The sequence below is a fragment of the Lonchura striata genome, chromosome 4 (genome assembly GCF_050655825.1).
Source record: "Lonchura striata isolate lonStrDom1 chromosome 4, ASM5065582v1, whole genome shotgun sequence".
Taxonomy (NCBI): Eukaryota; Metazoa; Chordata; class Aves; order Passeriformes; family Estrildidae; genus Lonchura; species Lonchura striata.
This window is the reverse complement of record NC_140706.1, coordinates 66,227,877-66,245,177: the sequence shown is the minus strand read 5'-3', so window position 1 is coordinate 66,245,177 and position 17,301 is coordinate 66,227,877. Positions and strand designations below refer to the sequence as shown.

Sequence of the window (17,301 nt, the reverse complement as noted above, 5' to 3'; positions counted from 1 at the left end):
GAACTGCTCCAGGGAGGAGAGAAAGAATTCTGATCACGCAGAGCCATTGTTAAATTGCCCCTGAAGCTCAGCTAGGGAGCAAGAGCTCTGAGCTGGGAACTGGATCCAACAGGTATGAGACAATTAAACACTGGGCTTGTTCCACTGCTCTTAGATATTTTTGGTAAAACAAACATTGTTAAGATACCACTTCAACCCAAACTTGCTCAGTGGCACAAAGGTGTCAGGTGGTCAACCAAAAATGGTCAAAGTTATGGAATCATAACAAATTATTCCATTGATAGCCCTTGCACCCTCTTTCATTAATGACTGAAGGACACAGGGGAATTACTGAACATTAATTAGTTGTGGAACTCCCAACATAACTGATGACTCACATTTACTAGAATTTCACTATTTCAAACATAATTCCACCACAAAGAAGCAGAATATCACCCCCGAGTTCACATCAAGTTCAACTTGCAAAGCACCATGGTACAGTACGTGCTGCTGGATATAACAAAATAAAGAAAATGACTGCAGCTCAACTGAGATTATGGAACCTGAGAGAGTTCCTGGAGTCAATGATATCCAACTGAAAGCCTACCATGGTGGTCTGATCCAGAGGACATTTATTACTGTATAAGGAGCACAAGCCCAAGAGACTAGACAAAATTCAATAAATACATATTTCATTTATGAGCAGGGTGATAACCTGGACAGTCAACTAAGATTTTTTAACAACAATAAAAAAAGAAAATAATTCATTTCTCTGGCCTTTTGTTAAATTTTTTTGATGCTTCACAGAGGTTCGGGAGAAACTGTGGTCAGGGATCAGGAGCTCAGATGCAACTGCCTGGAGGTGATAGTCATATAAAAGATAAAAGGGCTATAGTACCATATGGTATCCAAGCAATCAGAAAGAACACTGGTAGAGATGAAAAGTAAGGAGAAACAGCCTGAGGTACTCAATTCAAGTCGTAGGTTTCCTTTAAGAAGAGATGCTGAATAAATCCAACTTTTTTTATCATTAGAAATTACTCTTCCTTTTAAAGAGCACATTAAATTATGACAAGTCAACATCTACAGGTCAAAACAAAAACAGCAACAATTCCTAGGTTGTCTTCTCCAGGAAATAAAAAGGATAGCATTTGCAACTAAGACTTTTAGTAGAATCTGCCTACAAAGTTGCATTCTAAATAAATGCTATTATCATGAAACAGTATTGGCTTCTTTCCAGTCCTAAAATCAAGCCAAGTATTTAAGCATAATAATATGGTTTTGTCCTAACCATTCTAAAGACCCAGTTCTTTACATTAGGCCTTTCTTGATGAAGTGCTGCTGATATCCTCAGCTTGATCTTTTAATTATTTGGTTATGAGTGGAGTTCATAGTGGTTTAAAGATCAACATCAGTTTAAATTAAAAGTCTGTCAGATTCTTTGAATAGTCCTTGATTTTTGAATGAAGGAAGTAAAGGTTGACTTGGACTGTTGCAAGGAGCTGATATTTTGTCATATACTGCTCAGTGATTGTTTCAACTCTTTTTATGCATCTGCAGGATAACAAACTTTGGTAATCCCACGACAACAAATCGTTTGAGGACCCATGGCTACATTTCTATATAACATCAGACAAGGGTTGCAGAGAATTTATCCCTTTCCCACCTTTATCCCCTTCTTCCCACCTCAGATTACGTACCTGCATTGGAAGACAAGCCACTCCAAGCACCTTCTTATGGTGATTCAGACAACTTGTATTTCAAGGCCTTTTAGAAACTCCTGTATCTTTCCAATTCATGGGCTTCAAGCTGTTACATCCCAGGAGAATCTTCTGGTTAAAAAAGAGATGGAATTAAAGCAGCCAAAGGGCTGATACAAAAAAAAAGAGTCTTCAATTTATTTGAAAAGTAGCACAATTCTAGATCTTTCTCATCCCCCTTCTTAATTGAGATGAAAATTCCTCTCTAGCTAGCAGAATTAATTATTGGGATAATTTCTTTAGTGATTTAAAATTATGTCTTTCAGTAAACAAGCATTTAGGCAGACATTTATTACCAGTCCTCTTATCAGATTGCATTTTCTGTGAAATTCAGTTTTTTGAAAAAAAATGCCCTGACTGAATTTTGAGCACTTTGCAGCATTTGGAGTGAATTTGAAGATCAAAGACAAGATACAAGCAGCAATGAATTTCTGTGAATTTCTTATTTCATTATAAGAAATTAAATGACCTGCTACAGTACTTTGTGTATATTCTGAATAAAGAAATTTTCCTAGATTGAAATAAAAAATAAACTCAAAATCAAAATACCTACACACAGAAGTGTGTTTCCTAACATAATAAGGAACATTAAGCATATATATGTGACTTGGTGACGGTCAAAAACTTTAGGAATATTGTTTTTTGAATGTCTCTTTATAGTTCTGATAGAAGCTAGAATATAATTACAGGTCAAATAAAATATTATGCACATATTTTTGGGCCTACAAAATGGGTGTCAAATTGAAAGACTGTATTTTCACTGATTTAGCCATTAATTTCTTTATTAAACAAAAGCTGAAGAGGCCTCACGCTTCCATAGTTGCGTTCCATTAGAAATAAATTTTTCTAGATAATGGGGCTCCTTCCTATTCCCAGTTTTAAAGTAATATATAGGCGTATTAAATGAATTAAAGTAAATGAAAGACATATAACATTAAATAATACTTCAGACAGAATATTATGTCTGCCATGGAAATGCCAACCAAAGGTAAATGCAAGGGAAAGATGTCAGCTGGGGTAGCTGATAAAGAACAGGCAGAGTCGCTTCAACAGTCTGTGTCATTGCCATCAAAAGGGAATTCTAGAAAATCCTGCTGCTCCAGACAATTTCCCCACAGGTTAGCAGGCTGAGTCCCCAGCAAGTCTCAATACAACGTTGGGATCTCTGAACCAGATCATGGCTGTGATATTAAGTCTTTGGGAAAAAACCCCAACTAAACAACCAAAGAGAAAACAAGCAACCCCACCAACCTATTTTTTCTTGTAAAATAAAGAATCATGTCTGTGGTATTAATTCTTTAGGGGAAAAAAATGCTACTTTGTCTGCAAAGTGAAGTATTGAGCCATGCTGAAATGTTGCATCAAATAGAAGTGATTTCTGTCAAGTTAAACACTGCAGAAGACATTTCCAGAGCCTCATAAAGACCACAGATAACCCCTTCCCATTATTGGGCCTTAAAGCATCCAGACCCCACGTTAGCTTTGAAAATTTCAAAGTTGATGAGGGGTATTTGTTCAAATTCCTGTTTCATTTTTAGAGGGTCTCTTCTGCCTCAGTTGAGTAAAAACAGATTTTGTGTTCACTTCAGCAGGATTAGTATCCTTCATGAGAGAGGACTAACCAGGATTCATGTCTTCCTACTGTTCTCTGTTCAAATTTTATCAAAAAGTGTAACCCCAGAGCACTGACACCTGATGTATCCAAAACAGGGAGACATTCTGTGGTGCTCTGACCTTGTCACATCCTGCTGAGAACCACCAGGTTAATCCAGGCTAAGTGAGACTCTGATGTTTAGAGCAGGTCTGGTTTACAGCAGAATATTCATCTCTAAAAGGGATGGGAAGAAGTGTCCAGAAGCATTATTTATAAATGAAGATAAGTGCTGGCTGACTTTCCTGCCTTATGCTTATATCATCTAATTACTTTGGCACAGTGTTTTATTCTTTCATGTTCCAAGTCTGGTTTCTGCTTGAGCAACTCACATCATTCTCCTTCCTATCTCTTAAATTTTCTTTCCCCTCCCTTCAGATACACCCTTAACAATCCTAAGTAAACCGATCTTCAGGGGTTTATATGCTCAGTGTTATCTAATTTCTGCTCTCAGTTTCCCAACAATTTCTTTTTTTGGCTGCGAGGCATTATGATATGATGGGCATGCTTTTAATGGGATCACCCAGACCCCCACATCAATCTCAAAGCACCCCAAAAACCAGTGAGAGCTATGAATTTCAATGCCTAAATTCTATAATTTGGAGAGAGTGCCATCTAGAACTATTAAATTCTTTAAACAACAATGAAACCAAGTGAAGCAAGACCTAAGACACCAGACTTATCTGGCATGTCCAAGGGTTCTCTTTTACAGCACATCAAGTTAAATGTTCAAACAGCACGGTTTATGGCTTGCCTGTGCTGTTAAAAAGGGTTTGTATGTGACACAACCCTCTCAGTTCTCTGCATCTGCAAATCTGATCTTTTAAATGTCTCTTTTCTTTGATCTTCCTAACATGAGCAAACAATTCTCTCAACCTCACTACCTATATCTCTTGCTTTTTCAGTTAGCTCTGAGTTTTAGTGGCCTGGTAAAGTTTCATAGATGTACCTTATGTAAAGGACATTTCTTAATCCCAAATCAAGGTAATGGAATATAATTTCCCAAGAAAATTGTCTAATTAGCGAGTAATAAAAAATGACAAATCACTCTCTTAAAGAATTGAAACATCAGCAGGTAGCTGGCAGAATAAATTATGTTTAATTACAAATATTTGCACTCCACTGTCAATAACATGATTCAGGAAATAGACTGAAAATGTAACGTAAAGATTTTTTGCATCCATTTTTAAACAAATCTTTACACAAATGCCTATCTTATTCTAATACTAGTTTATAGAAACTACATCAGTTCCAGGGGAATCTTTGATCTGCACAATTATCAATTACATAATTAAAATCAGAAGAGTGGAGACGCTTTGAAGATTCATTAGTAACTTAATTTATTCTCAGTTACTAATTTTCATTTTCTAAGATAGAAAAACATGAAACAACAAAGTGTGTATATTGGCTCTGTGGTGTTCTTTGAACTAACAAGCCTCCTATGAGTTCCAAGAAGTATATTTTGGGTTATTTAATAATATAGTACATAGGTTCCTAGGAAAATACGGGCAGAGTCTGTGAGGGGTGGATTTGTGATTTGTTGCAAACATTTATAACTATATTTGAGATTTTATGAAAAAAATAGATAAATTCTTGAAGATTTTAAATTAAGTACATTTTCTCTTTCCATTTACTCTAAAGATGCTTTTTATCTGCAATTAGAACATGGTGGATATTAATATTCCAGTCCAGTCTCTTTCTTCACTACAATCCTTTGTGTTGAGGGAAATATAAAGTATTAAGCAACTCAGAATATCTTGTGATAACACACAGTGGCCTACTATTTAAAATGGAATTACAACACTTCAACCTTTCTTACATGGAATAAAGATTTTTAAACTTATGCAGTTTATTTGTATTTGCAGAGATGCTACAGCAGTGATACTGTATCCTCACAAGCAAAGTTAAATCTTGTGCCACACAATTTTCCTCTAGCTAGGCAAAGTGATTACTCTAAATTACTCCTTCTGTGCAGCTGATAATATCAATTAACCAAGTGGTTACTTGTAAATGCAAATATCTGAGGAAATCTCTGGACTAGCTGCCACAGTGGAATCACAGAAAAAGTAATATACAAGTGGTAAAAAATTATCCTGTTTAATGAAAAAGCTACAAGCCAAAACAAAACACTCAGACACATAAAGAAGACTCTTTATGTATAAATACTATCAAGAAGCACCAGGTTTTGAAGGTAAGCCATTTTTAAGAGAAGACAGTGTGCAAATCAAAACAATGGACATAGATATTGCATCTGCACACTATAAACTCTAGAAGGAAGTAAAAATATTTCAGTTGAGAAATCATGTTCTGAATTTTAGAAGAAATCAACTATTTGAGAGCGTTTAAGAAGGAAAAGAAGGAAGCATGCCAGAACATTTCATCGGCAAGGCCCCAGCCTGATACCAGCAGACTGCTTTTTATCATTTAAATATCATAGAAAATTGCCAGAAACAGAGCTATGCATCATACCAACCACATAAATCTACCTCCTTAAGGAAGGATTTAAAGTTTTGTCATTCAACATCTGTTTAGGAGCCTGAAGGCTCATGTCAAGTATTCTGCCCCTTCATGAACTCAAACTGGGAGATGGCTTTTGTTACATACAAAAAAAATGAGAAAAAAAGGCAACAGAAGTTCAGAGGATGAGCATTCTGCCTCCTAGCCCATGGAGTTTCACTATTTGTATGTAACTTTGATTTATGCATAAAGGGTGAGTAATTTAAGATGAAATCCCAAAAGTTACCCTCTACAGCCACAGACATCTGCAGTGATTTCTTCAAGGAATCAGGCTTTCCAACACCACCTCATACACATGATATTTTTAGTGTTTCCTGGTTTCAGTTAGGAGAGAAATCACAAAAACCATAACTTTTTGAATGTATTTTCCCATGTATTTCTCTTGCCATTGTACCTTAGAAGTAAACCATAGCAGAGAAACAGAGCACAGCAGTACAATAAGCATCTGGAGCATAAACAAGGGTGAGTTACTTCTTCCATTTCAATGAGTATTTATGTAAATGTAACTTTAATCAGATGTGATCAACATGCTTTTTTTTTAAGCTAAATGCAAAAACCCAGCCCAGTGAACTGTTATTGCAAATGGGAAATAGCATCAGCTCTGTCTGAAGCTCTTCCCAATGCCATGGAGCTGAGTAAAGACAGAGTTTCAATTTCTACTTAAAGCTCTCTGATATAAATACCTAAATGGGACAATTTCTGGCACTGACATGCATTTTGCTAAGTTGATTAAATGTTTTTTTTTTTTTTTTTACCAAAATATGGATCACTTATTGTTCACAGGAGTCAAACATTATGCCAAGCAAGCAACATAATAAGCTACCCCTCTCTACCCAGATTTGTTTCAACAAAGCCTACAGACTCTTCCTTTTTATTTTGCAATTAACAGCCTGAAAGGATGTGCACATGGCTGTGTCCTGCCTTGGACATCCATGACAAATGGATTTTCATGACAAATGAAGTTTCATTCCTTTAAAGATAAATAAAATTATTTTAATATGGTCAAGGGTTTGCTTGAGAACTCAATTTTCAAACCAATCTTCCCATTTCAGAACATGGCCTGATCATTTAATAAAAATGCAGGAAATGTACCTCAAATTTGAACATAATTACTTTGAATTACTTTCTAAAGATTCAAAATGCAAATCAGCCTTTCCAGTGGTTTGTGCCATTCTGATAACTTGGAATAGTCATGAACTGAGTTCATGGCTTCTTTATGTTCCCAAAGTAATTTTACTGGTACAACGAATTGGTTGTACCAGGAAAATTAGATGTGAGAAGAATACTTAAGAAAGGATGAATTCCCTGGTACAACAAATTGGTTGCACTAGGGAATTCATCCTTTCATAAGTATGTTTCTCACATCTATATATCAAATAGCTAATCAACCAGAAAAAAAAAAAAAACTCCAAACTTTTACTGAATAAATAAGATAGCCATACAAAAAAGTCATAATGTTGCTTCATTAACCATCCACTCCACAGAGAGGGAAGAGCTTCAAGACTAGGAGAGAAAATAGTTTCCTGAGGACCTCTAAGCCAGCACACCATTAAATGTATGGTCTGACATTGTTCTATTCTTCCACTCTTGCAGCTACCACATGTGATGGACAAAATCCAAGTTAAACACTCTCACCAGAGCATGCTCCAAGACAGACGACCGGGCCTGGCCAAAACAATGCAGTTCTATTCTCTATTTATTTTTGTAGTTCAAAGACCTGGCAGTAGCTCATTTGATGCCTGCCATAAGGACCAGAGCGCTCCTGATTACTGCCATGAGATTTCCAAGCCCACAGAGGCATGTATTCCAGCCTATGCCAGTCACCAAGATGGACTATGTACAAACAGCAGCGGGATCCTCTGAAAGAAGGAAAAAAGCCAGCTCCCATTTCCACTTTGAACCCACCCATGATAGGCTGCCAACTTGAGGACCTTGCTTTAATCACAGCAACCACATAAAAGGGTTTATTCTGTTTATCTTGGTACATTTAGGAAACCAATGATAAGCCTGACATGAAAAAATTCCATCTTCTCCTGGAAGCTGGCATACTTATCCCAAGATACAGTCTTTGATTCCATTTTAAGTGTAGTTATTTACAGTCATATCACCGAGGGCATGAGTTTTCTCATCCTGCCAGATGACTTCTTTTCCCTAATAAGCAAGCTGTGATAGTTTCAAAATCCTTCTCAAGCAGAGTGGCATCTCTGGGGGAGAGTGCTGGGGAAAGGGCAGCAGATCCTCCTAAAGCCACGTCTGCAGTGTGCAGGCTGCAACCTTGATGTGTGCAGCCAGACAGGAGGCAAGAGGTGCTGGAAGAGCTGTGGCCCACACATGGGAGGGGATGAAACGTGCAATGAGACCACTTTTTCCTTCTTGCACTAAATTTTGTGAAGAAAATAGGACAAACGCAGTCTTCAATAAAGATATGAGACATGTGCCCAATTACTGAACATGAAGATGGAGTAAAAAACAACAGACATCGAGGCTTATGGAAGATAAAGTAATATAGCTCTTTTCTGCATGGCCTAGATGTGAGTTTGGTGGCTGTGGAGTATCATGGATAATCAGACAGGTTCTCTTGTCCCTGTAAACCAGAGCAGGGTATATATAATATAGCCTAACCTTCCTTTGGGCTGCTGGCTGACCCTGGTGGTGCTGCTGCAGTACCCAGATGCTCTTGCAGTGGTTTTCTGGGCTCACCAGGTACCTCACAGGGCTGAAGGGTCAATGGACATGGTTCTCTCCTTGGACACAGATGGTAGCACTCTGCTGTGACCAACTCAAAGACATGGACATACTGGATTCCTGGAAGCTACATGAAGCCTCAGCATCTGGCAAAGACATAAATGAGAATGGACAGGAAAACTCTTCTCATATTTGCTGAAAGGTGCATAGTGTTCAGATTCTGAGACATCATTATCGTCAGTGAGACCATTTTTCCTCTTAAGATGTAGGTTACATTACTACATTTACTTCTGGTTTCTCAGCCTTTGGCACCTATAATTCAATTTTCCCATTTAAAAAATTGCTGACGTCTCTATGCTGATATCTCAGCAAACACAATATTTCATTCCTAACTGTACTCTGTTAAGTCTGGATTTGCTCCTGTTCACAAGCAATAGATTTGAAATACAGCCTTGCAGAATAATTAGTAATAAACATACAAATTTGACAGGCAATAATTTCGTAGTTTTCATGTGAGATAACATGATATTTTGCAAAACTTTGCTGTATTTTGTGATTGTGCCAATTTACCTCTCACAGTAAGATAGAGTTATTCATGTTGTGAGATATTAGGAGATGCTACTATAAATCTTGCAGTATCTTGCAAATGGTGCAATTACTCTTTGCAAGTACCCAGATGGGGATTATATCTCATTATATCAAGTGCTATGCAAAAAATATGTCTGGCTGTAATTAATGGGCTTGGAAACTTCAAGAAGAACAGATCTGCTGATGAAAAAAACACAAACTTTCAGAGTTTCAGTTTGAATAACAACTCCAGTGCGTGGATGTTTATGTTAGACTTGTCCAAAGTACGTAATCACCCTGAGAATTAAGAACTGGACTGAATCTCAGGAGTGACCTTCCTTGTAGGATTTCCATTGTGTCCTTTATCTGTGTCTATGCCTTAGAAGTATGTCCAAAATTTTTCCTTTCTGATGCTACAGTAGCCTTTAAATTTCTGATCTGTATTTTTAGAAACAGAAATAACAGACGCCTGAGGGGGAAAAAAACCCCAACAAAACAAAACCAGTTTTATATATCTTTAAGGTTAGAAAATGGCCCACTTTGTTGGAAGCTAAAATGAGTTCCTATTTCATGTGAGAACTGATTCACTCCAGCACCCAGGCTGGTTTGCTCACATAGGTGTAACACGGTGTTGCCAAATTCCCAATTAGGAGCCCTAGTCAAACATTCCAGCACATTCCCATTGCTCCTGCCTGAAACCTTAAAATGTGTTTCTGAATTCTTAGCCCCCGTCATGTAACATTTGTAAATAGACAATATTCCTGGTTTGTCCTGCTCAAGGGATGCTTGTGGCCAGTCCACACGCTCTGCAGGATTTCAGTGTCATTTGCCTCAAAAACAGATTTCCCCAAAGAAACATCTTTGGATGATCTCACAGGCAGGTCAGAGATGGTCATCTTGGGGTTTTCCCTGAAGTTTTCTGTGGCATTATTTGCTGTACAGGCTGATTGCGTATTCAGATATGCTTATATTAAAATTGACTTTTAATATTAGTCATGAACAGATCTTCATACTTTTACACATATTTTCCCTGAGAGCCAAAGTGGTTAAAGAAAACTGCATCTGAATAAATTTATTCTGAATAAAGTTATTCTCATTGGGTAATAACTATTCTGATTAAGCACACCAAGTGTGGATCAATCTCTAAAATATTTTTAAATGCTTTGAAATGTAAGTTTTCATTTTTCTCTAAAGATTACATATTGTGTCCATTTCAAAGGAAGTATGGGACAAGTCAGATGAAATTTTTAAGGTGAAAAGTGAAAATAACGTGAAAGTTTTGTTTAAGAAAAATGACCTTTCTGAAACAAAGGCTTACAATTACGGTTCTTCTAAGCAAAACTGAAAAGAATTCCTTTTTCTTGCTATCGCAAAAGGAGTCAAAAAGCAAGGATGAGTGAATTTTGCTTACCTACCTTTAATTTCACCTTAGCAGTGTAATTTATCAGTCAGAACCAATGTCAGGGTTGCACAATTATTAACTGAGCTCCTTTTACTGAATCCTTGTAACTCTGACTACTGTGCAAGCCATGAAACATGAAAGTTCACATTAATTATGAGCTCAGATTGCAGAACAAACCATCAGGAAAAACAGCTCTCCTGCTTGCCTCTGCCTCCAGCTCCCAAAACCTGTCCTGAAAATGTTCAGTGACCCCAAGCCTGCAAATCCACAGTGTGTAAATGGATGCTGCTTTTAAACAGACTGTCATAAACACACGATGAACAAGGGAAGCAGTAATGGCTATTTTTAGATGGATGGCACCAGTTTCAGAGCAAACTGATTTTTTTTTAAGGAAAGTTTTCAGATCACCCTATCTTGTATGCAACTATATCAATTTACCTCAGCTTCCTCTATAACAAAAACAAAAAAAAAAAACCACCAGTAAGTGGTGTCCAGCATCATCCCTGGGCTTTTGTTGGATGTAGAGGAATTTCCCTGCCAGTTCCATGGATCAACTCTCACTTAGCAAGGACTTGGCTGACAGTAAGAAACTCCAACTCACACATTTATTCTCCTGGCTTATTAACTCTTCTGACTTCTCCTACAGTTTCTTCCATCCAGTCTGTGCATAATCAACTCTTTCAGTACTTAGGATGTGAACCTCAGGTTTCCTTCTTTCTGGAATTCTTTCTTCCCTAGTCCTACTCACTTTAATTTTGTACTTGCTATATCTGTCTAACACTGTGCTCTGACTAGAGAACTGGTATGCTTGCAGTAATTGGCAACGAAAGTTGTCCTTGAAGGACCACTGCTGTTTTATGTTTGGAAATACCAACCCTGACAAGACATGCCAACACTTAATTTGTACTTGAACCATTTAGTAGGTGAATTGACTTTGATCACCGTAACAGTTAAAAGGACCCAAAAAAACCCCTAACAAAAATAATATACAATAGGAACAAATATGCTGGAATATCTCTGCATTCTTGAAGTCTTTTGGTCTCTTTTTCTGAACAGCATAAGAGGCTTTTATATGCAGCCTGTTCAGGAGAATCTCCCTGCAGCTGGGAGAGTATGACAGTGTGTACTTCCCACAAAGTACTCAATACTGAGGGCTGCTCAGAATTTTTTATGGATAGGGAGTTAACAGGGGAGAGCTCTGCCTATGGATTAACTAAGAAAGTGTTACCTGGATGTAATGATATGCTCTTGCTTTCAGTAAAATAGGATAATGCAAACCAGAATAATACTCTGGCTGTGTATCCACAAAATATAATCTTTTTCCACCAGAAACTAGAACAGTTTAATGTGTTGATTTTTACGTCCTGCTACAGTCCTTTAATAAAATCAGCCCGGAGTTTGGAGGGGTTGGTTATTGTACTTAAAATGCGTTATTGTCCAGATTGCAAACTTAACCATTTTTCCTTCTCCTGTGCCCATAACAGTATTACAACAGAAAGAAATGAACCAAACTATGCTTGTTAACCTACTTACACGATTTTCATCCTAATAAATTCATGGGTTTATGTGTTCTGCTAATTCTTCTAATGAAGGTAAGAGAATTTATTTCTAGCAATTAACTGAGGGTTCTAATCCAACACAGCACTTCAATATATACTGAATTTTCAGCACCCGAGATGATGCCTTGACAACAACTGAAAAACTATAGAGCAGAACTAGTGAGAAACAGTAATCAGAGAACAAAAAACTATTTGGTTTGGAAGGGGCCTTTAAAGGCCATCTAGTCTAACCCCCTGCCATAGGCAGAGACATCTTCACCTAGATCAGGTTCCTCAGAGTCTGACTGTGAATGTTTTTATGTTTTTAGGGATGGGGCACCTGTTTCCTGCAAAAAAAAAAAAAAAAAAAAAATCCTAAAGCCCACCAAAACCCAAGAACACCTTTCCTCCACAGGAAAAAAACCCACAACTAAACTTCTAAGAAATTAATCCCAAATCTGTACTCACAAAATCCCTAAAAATATTTTTTTTTCCATCAAAATGAGAAACAAACAAAGTTCTGGCCTTCTGAATGTGTGCCAGGAAAGCTCCTGTCATATGCCAGAAAGTGAACTTACAGCAGGAGAAAAGGTGGCTTCAATAAGCACAAGAAGGGAGCAATAAAAGCAACAAAATTATTATAAACAGCCTGGTAGGTAGTAATTGCAGCCATAAAAACGTTGCTATTTACTTACTTGTTTTTTTATAGCTATTGTGGAAAAAATGGAAAAATGTTGAAGAGATGGTTTTGAGAAGCTCTAAGCATTGGAGAAGCTCACAATGTTCAGAAGAGCTGTTAAGAACGAAACACAAAAAAGTTAAGGAAACACAAAAAATGGGACATCTCCACATCTCATCTGGTTTTTCAGAAAACCTGGTAAAGACAAATTTATGCACGGGGGATGGGAAAAGGTCAGTGTAATTTTTTCAGAGTTATGGATCTAGAGCTACTTCTTGAATGAATAAAAACATCAGTAACTATGGGAAAGATACATAACTGAACTTAATATTTGTATTAATTCCTTATACATGCCATTGCTAATGTCTGTTAAACAGTTTGCTGCAAGTATCTTCACTGGGGTGGGGTAGAAAGATTATCTTAACATTTATAATGGAAAGGTAGCCATAAGTTTTCTCTGATCCGCCATTACAGAAACTATAAAACTGAAGATCAAATTTATAAATGGAGGTTTTGAAATCTAAACGAACCTCAAGGCTTCTGCTTGGTGTTTTACCTTTTACTTGCCATAACTGAGTCTTAGAAGGAAAAACACAGTTTGTTGTTTCAGAAGGCCATTTTAAAGAGCTGCTGTGGTTTGTGCCCAGAGGTGCTGGGAAAAAGAAGGATTAACATCTTCCAAAGGGAGCTAAAGTAATATGTGGAAATAGCATACATTTGTAATGCATTTGGTTGAAAAACTAATTGAAGCCTCAAGGTTAAAAAAAAAAAAAAAAAACAGGCAAAATAGATACTTGACTATCTGATTTGATACAAGCCATCCTTTCATTCTGCTTGTCACAATGTCAGTAAAGAATTCAATGTCACAAGACAAGAAGTAGCCATAACAGCCATATCTACCTCCAGGAGCTTTCCTTGATGTAGTAGAAGACTGAGATGGGCTTGACTGCTTTGCTAGTGGGAGCAAAGATGGAGATCACAAAACATGGTGCCTTCAAAGTCTATGTTGAGGACTTATTTTAGCATTTTTCCTATATTTTTGCTCATCACCAGCTAGATAGCAACAGGAAAAACTATTCCTAATTAGTTTAACTATTAATAAATCAAGCAACAAAAGCCAGCCTCATTCAGCAGTGACATTAATATCTAATAACTAGGTCACATTATCCACAATTACTAGAGAGACTATAGAGCTCCTTGTGGAAAATAACTTCCTGTAGTATCACAGGACATGAATAAAATCTGGGATGCATCTAGTTCAATAATGGACTCAGCCAAGCAGAAAATTAACCAACACATGGTCTAACCACTAATCCCATAGCTCTAAAATTCCTGCAGGATGTTAGGTATCTGTTTCAATCAAACCAGTAGTGAGAAAAAGTCCAGAGTTGTCTCACAGAATGTTCACAGTGAAAGAAAATTTTGTTCAGAAGTGAAAGACTGGATGCTTTCACGTACTGATCAGTATTTGGTGCAGCAGGTAGGTGTGAAGAACCCTGGGGACACTAGGCTATAATGATTCCTTCAGGTAAGAGTGGATTTTCCACATGTGCCTCATGCCCATTTGTTGGGTGCGTCCTCCAAAATAGTTCCTCAACCTGGTACGGAGAGTTTTGGCAATCAGCAGAGGAGCTCTCACTGGCAAGAAACTCTGCACGTGGGCTAAGCAAATTTAAGAAAATCCAGATCACAGAATTCCTTGTTATTTCAAATGTCTTCCAGCTGTTTTCTGTCAATCACAGTACTTCTGTATGCTTGAAAGTATCCTGTTGCTGAGGACATCTGCTAATGCAAAATATTGTCAGATGATGAACAGCAAGAAACCATCAGAAAGGATGTATATTCTTACCTCCTAAGGAAAATGTGACAACAGGGCTATGCCTAATCTGTCTAATCTGCACACAAAGGGTATTAAAGTCCCAGTCTCGCAAATTTCCAACATGCTCCAGGCCTGCTCTTCTGCTTGGAGGAGTGTTCTACTTTGTGTGGAGAAGCATGAAGAAAGCTAACATTGCTTTGTTCCTCTCTGTGGTCATAAGGGGACAAGATGGTGCCATAGTAAAGGACATGGGGCAATGGCTTTAATCTGAAAAGGGGTAGGTTTAGACTGGATATTAGAAAGAAATTCTTTACTGTGAGGGTGGTGAGGCCCTGGCACAGGATGCCCAGAGAAACTGTGGCAGCCTCATTCCTGAAAGTGTTCAAGACCAGGCTGGATAGGGCTCTGAGCAATCTGGGATAGTGGAAGGTGCCCCTCCCTACGGCAGGGACATGGTCTTTGTGAAGATGGCCTTCAAGGTCCCTTCCAACCCAAACTAGTCTATGATTCCGTGATAAGTACCCAGTCCCATGGTTCAGATATAGCTAAGGAGGACCATGAGTCCCCTGAAAACGTGCTCAATGAGGCTTTCAAAAGGGTTTTTTTTGTTCATGTATTCTGAGTAAGATACACAGGAGAAATACCAAGAAGATATTCCCTCCATTCAGAACCAAAAAATAAAAAACTTTTCTGGCAACTTTAGAGAATCAGTGCTTTGGCAAAAGGTTTAATGCAACATTCTATCAACATAAAATATTTCTGAAAGTATTAATTTAGTCCATTTAACTCTACAAACTCTAAGCCTGTTCGATTTTACGTTCCTCAAATATTCTAAGGAAATTAGGAGAAGATAAAAAAGCTGAGAGAAAGACTAAAAAGACATAGAAAAGCACACATACAGCTACCATCTCTTGGTGTTCAGCTGACAGAAATGAAGGTATTTACAGGTATAGGTTAATCCAAGAAACTGACACAGGGATCTTAGGAGCATATCAGGTACCATATCCTTAAGTTCCAGCTAAGTATATAGTAATCAACAAAAAAAAAGGGAAAGTCTCTCTTTTCCAGTTTAACAGTATTATATAGATTTTTCTCAAATGGAGAAGCAAACAAAAAACCAAAACTAACCAAAGCTAGCCATTAGTAAGTGATCAATAAGCGCAGACAAAATAGCATGCTTATCTCTCCCTGATTTACACGGTAGAAAAAGCACCAACTTTTCCCTCATGTGAATTACTTTGTTTTTTACACTACATTAAGGTGCTAATCAGCTTTGAGAAAGACTGTGCTTTTTAAGTATGTTACTCTAACCTTTAAAAACAATTGTAATGAACAAAGAAAAAAGGGCACAACTTAAATTTTTCCTCTTTAACCAATTTATTTCATTATTTTCAAGGCCTAGACCAGCCATATTGAAGTGCCCTACTATGATATATGTGATCTGACATTGGCATGCCTGCTCAGTATTTCTGGGAGATTATGTGGTTATACACCAGACAAATGTCAAGGTCCTTAAATTTTCACTGAGGTACATTCCCTGTGGTTTCATTGCAGAGGTCAAGATTTTAATTCCCAGGGGCAATTGTATTTTTAAGGTGGAATTATGTGTTTATAATGTTTTCCATTGTGGGCTACTCTTTCTTGTAATAAGAATTGTTAAGAACTCTAGTAGCATGTAGTTGATTAAAAATAGGAGATTTTTTTCCTCTCAATAATCTTTGAAATGTATTCTGTTTTGTAGCTATGTCTAGCCTCCATAAAATGACTGCAAGTAAGTATGATATGCATCAAGAGCCTTTAAGAATAAAACTTTTTGAAACTGCTCCCCTCATACTAAAACAGAGTTTGAGAGAGGTGTAGTGTTCAATTTGCATGGTAAAAACACAGAAAGCAATTGCAAGGCAGTCACTGCCAAGAACATTTGGTGTCAATTACAGCAGGGTTGAAAAAAAAAAGAAAAAAAAATTATATATATAATAGGGGAGAGGCAGTTCTTGGGTTTTTCAGAAGTGAGAATTTCCTGCATTTTCTGTTTCATCAAAAGGCAGTTTGTCCCAGCAAAAATGTCAAGATGTCTCTTACCTAAGTAATTGCCCCACTTGCATTTTCAGTAGACCAGAAAGTTGTACTATTTTCATGAGTAATAATGAGAATACTAGAAAGTGATTATTAAATGCAGACATCTGAGGGACAGAAATTGTAAAAATGGAAGACAATTTTCCACTTCTTTAAATGGCTCCCACTATTATTCCTGGAACTGTCCCATGACTGCTGCTGTTGGTAGCCACATACCTCAGCAACCAGGTCGGTCATTGTGCCATTAGTAACTTACCCCATGAGAAGTCCCACTGGTTTCATTCCCTACCCTTCCCATGGGACAGAATCAGGCCCTTTTGATCTAACAGAAAAATTCTCACAATGTATATGTTCAGGCACTGCACTTTTCTAAAAAAAAACCTTTTAAAGAAAATAATAAAATTCCATGCACCCTCGTTTTCAGTCCATAAAGAAAACTAGTGCTTTCTGGGTTGCAAAAATGACCCCCAATGAATAATAATGTCCTTGCTTGTGGCTTCAGAACTTAACACCCATAGATTTCCCCCATTTTCATCCCAGAGTGCAATTCCTTTCCCCATAAACTAAACTTCCAGCCCACATCAATTTTATGACATACTTTTAAAATGTCATTTCAGTCCAAAAATGT

General features: G+C 37.4%; 1 long non-coding RNA gene across 2 annotated transcripts in view; it reads right to left on the bottom strand.

The window, feature by feature from the left end:
* The window catches only part of LOC110484355 (uncharacterized), a 158,307-nt gene that overhangs the window by 80,186 nt on the left and 60,820 nt on the right, over positions 1–17,301 (bottom strand). For both annotated transcript variants that reach the window (XR_014955222.1, XR_014955223.1), the window contains 3 exons: positions 12,795–12,892; positions 8,530–8,738; positions 1,680–1,811 (listed from right to left, as the gene is read on the bottom strand). This is a non-coding gene — a long non-coding RNA (uncharacterized LOC110484355). The remainder of the gene's footprint in view (positions 1–1,679; positions 1,812–8,529; positions 8,739–12,794; positions 12,893–17,301) is intronic.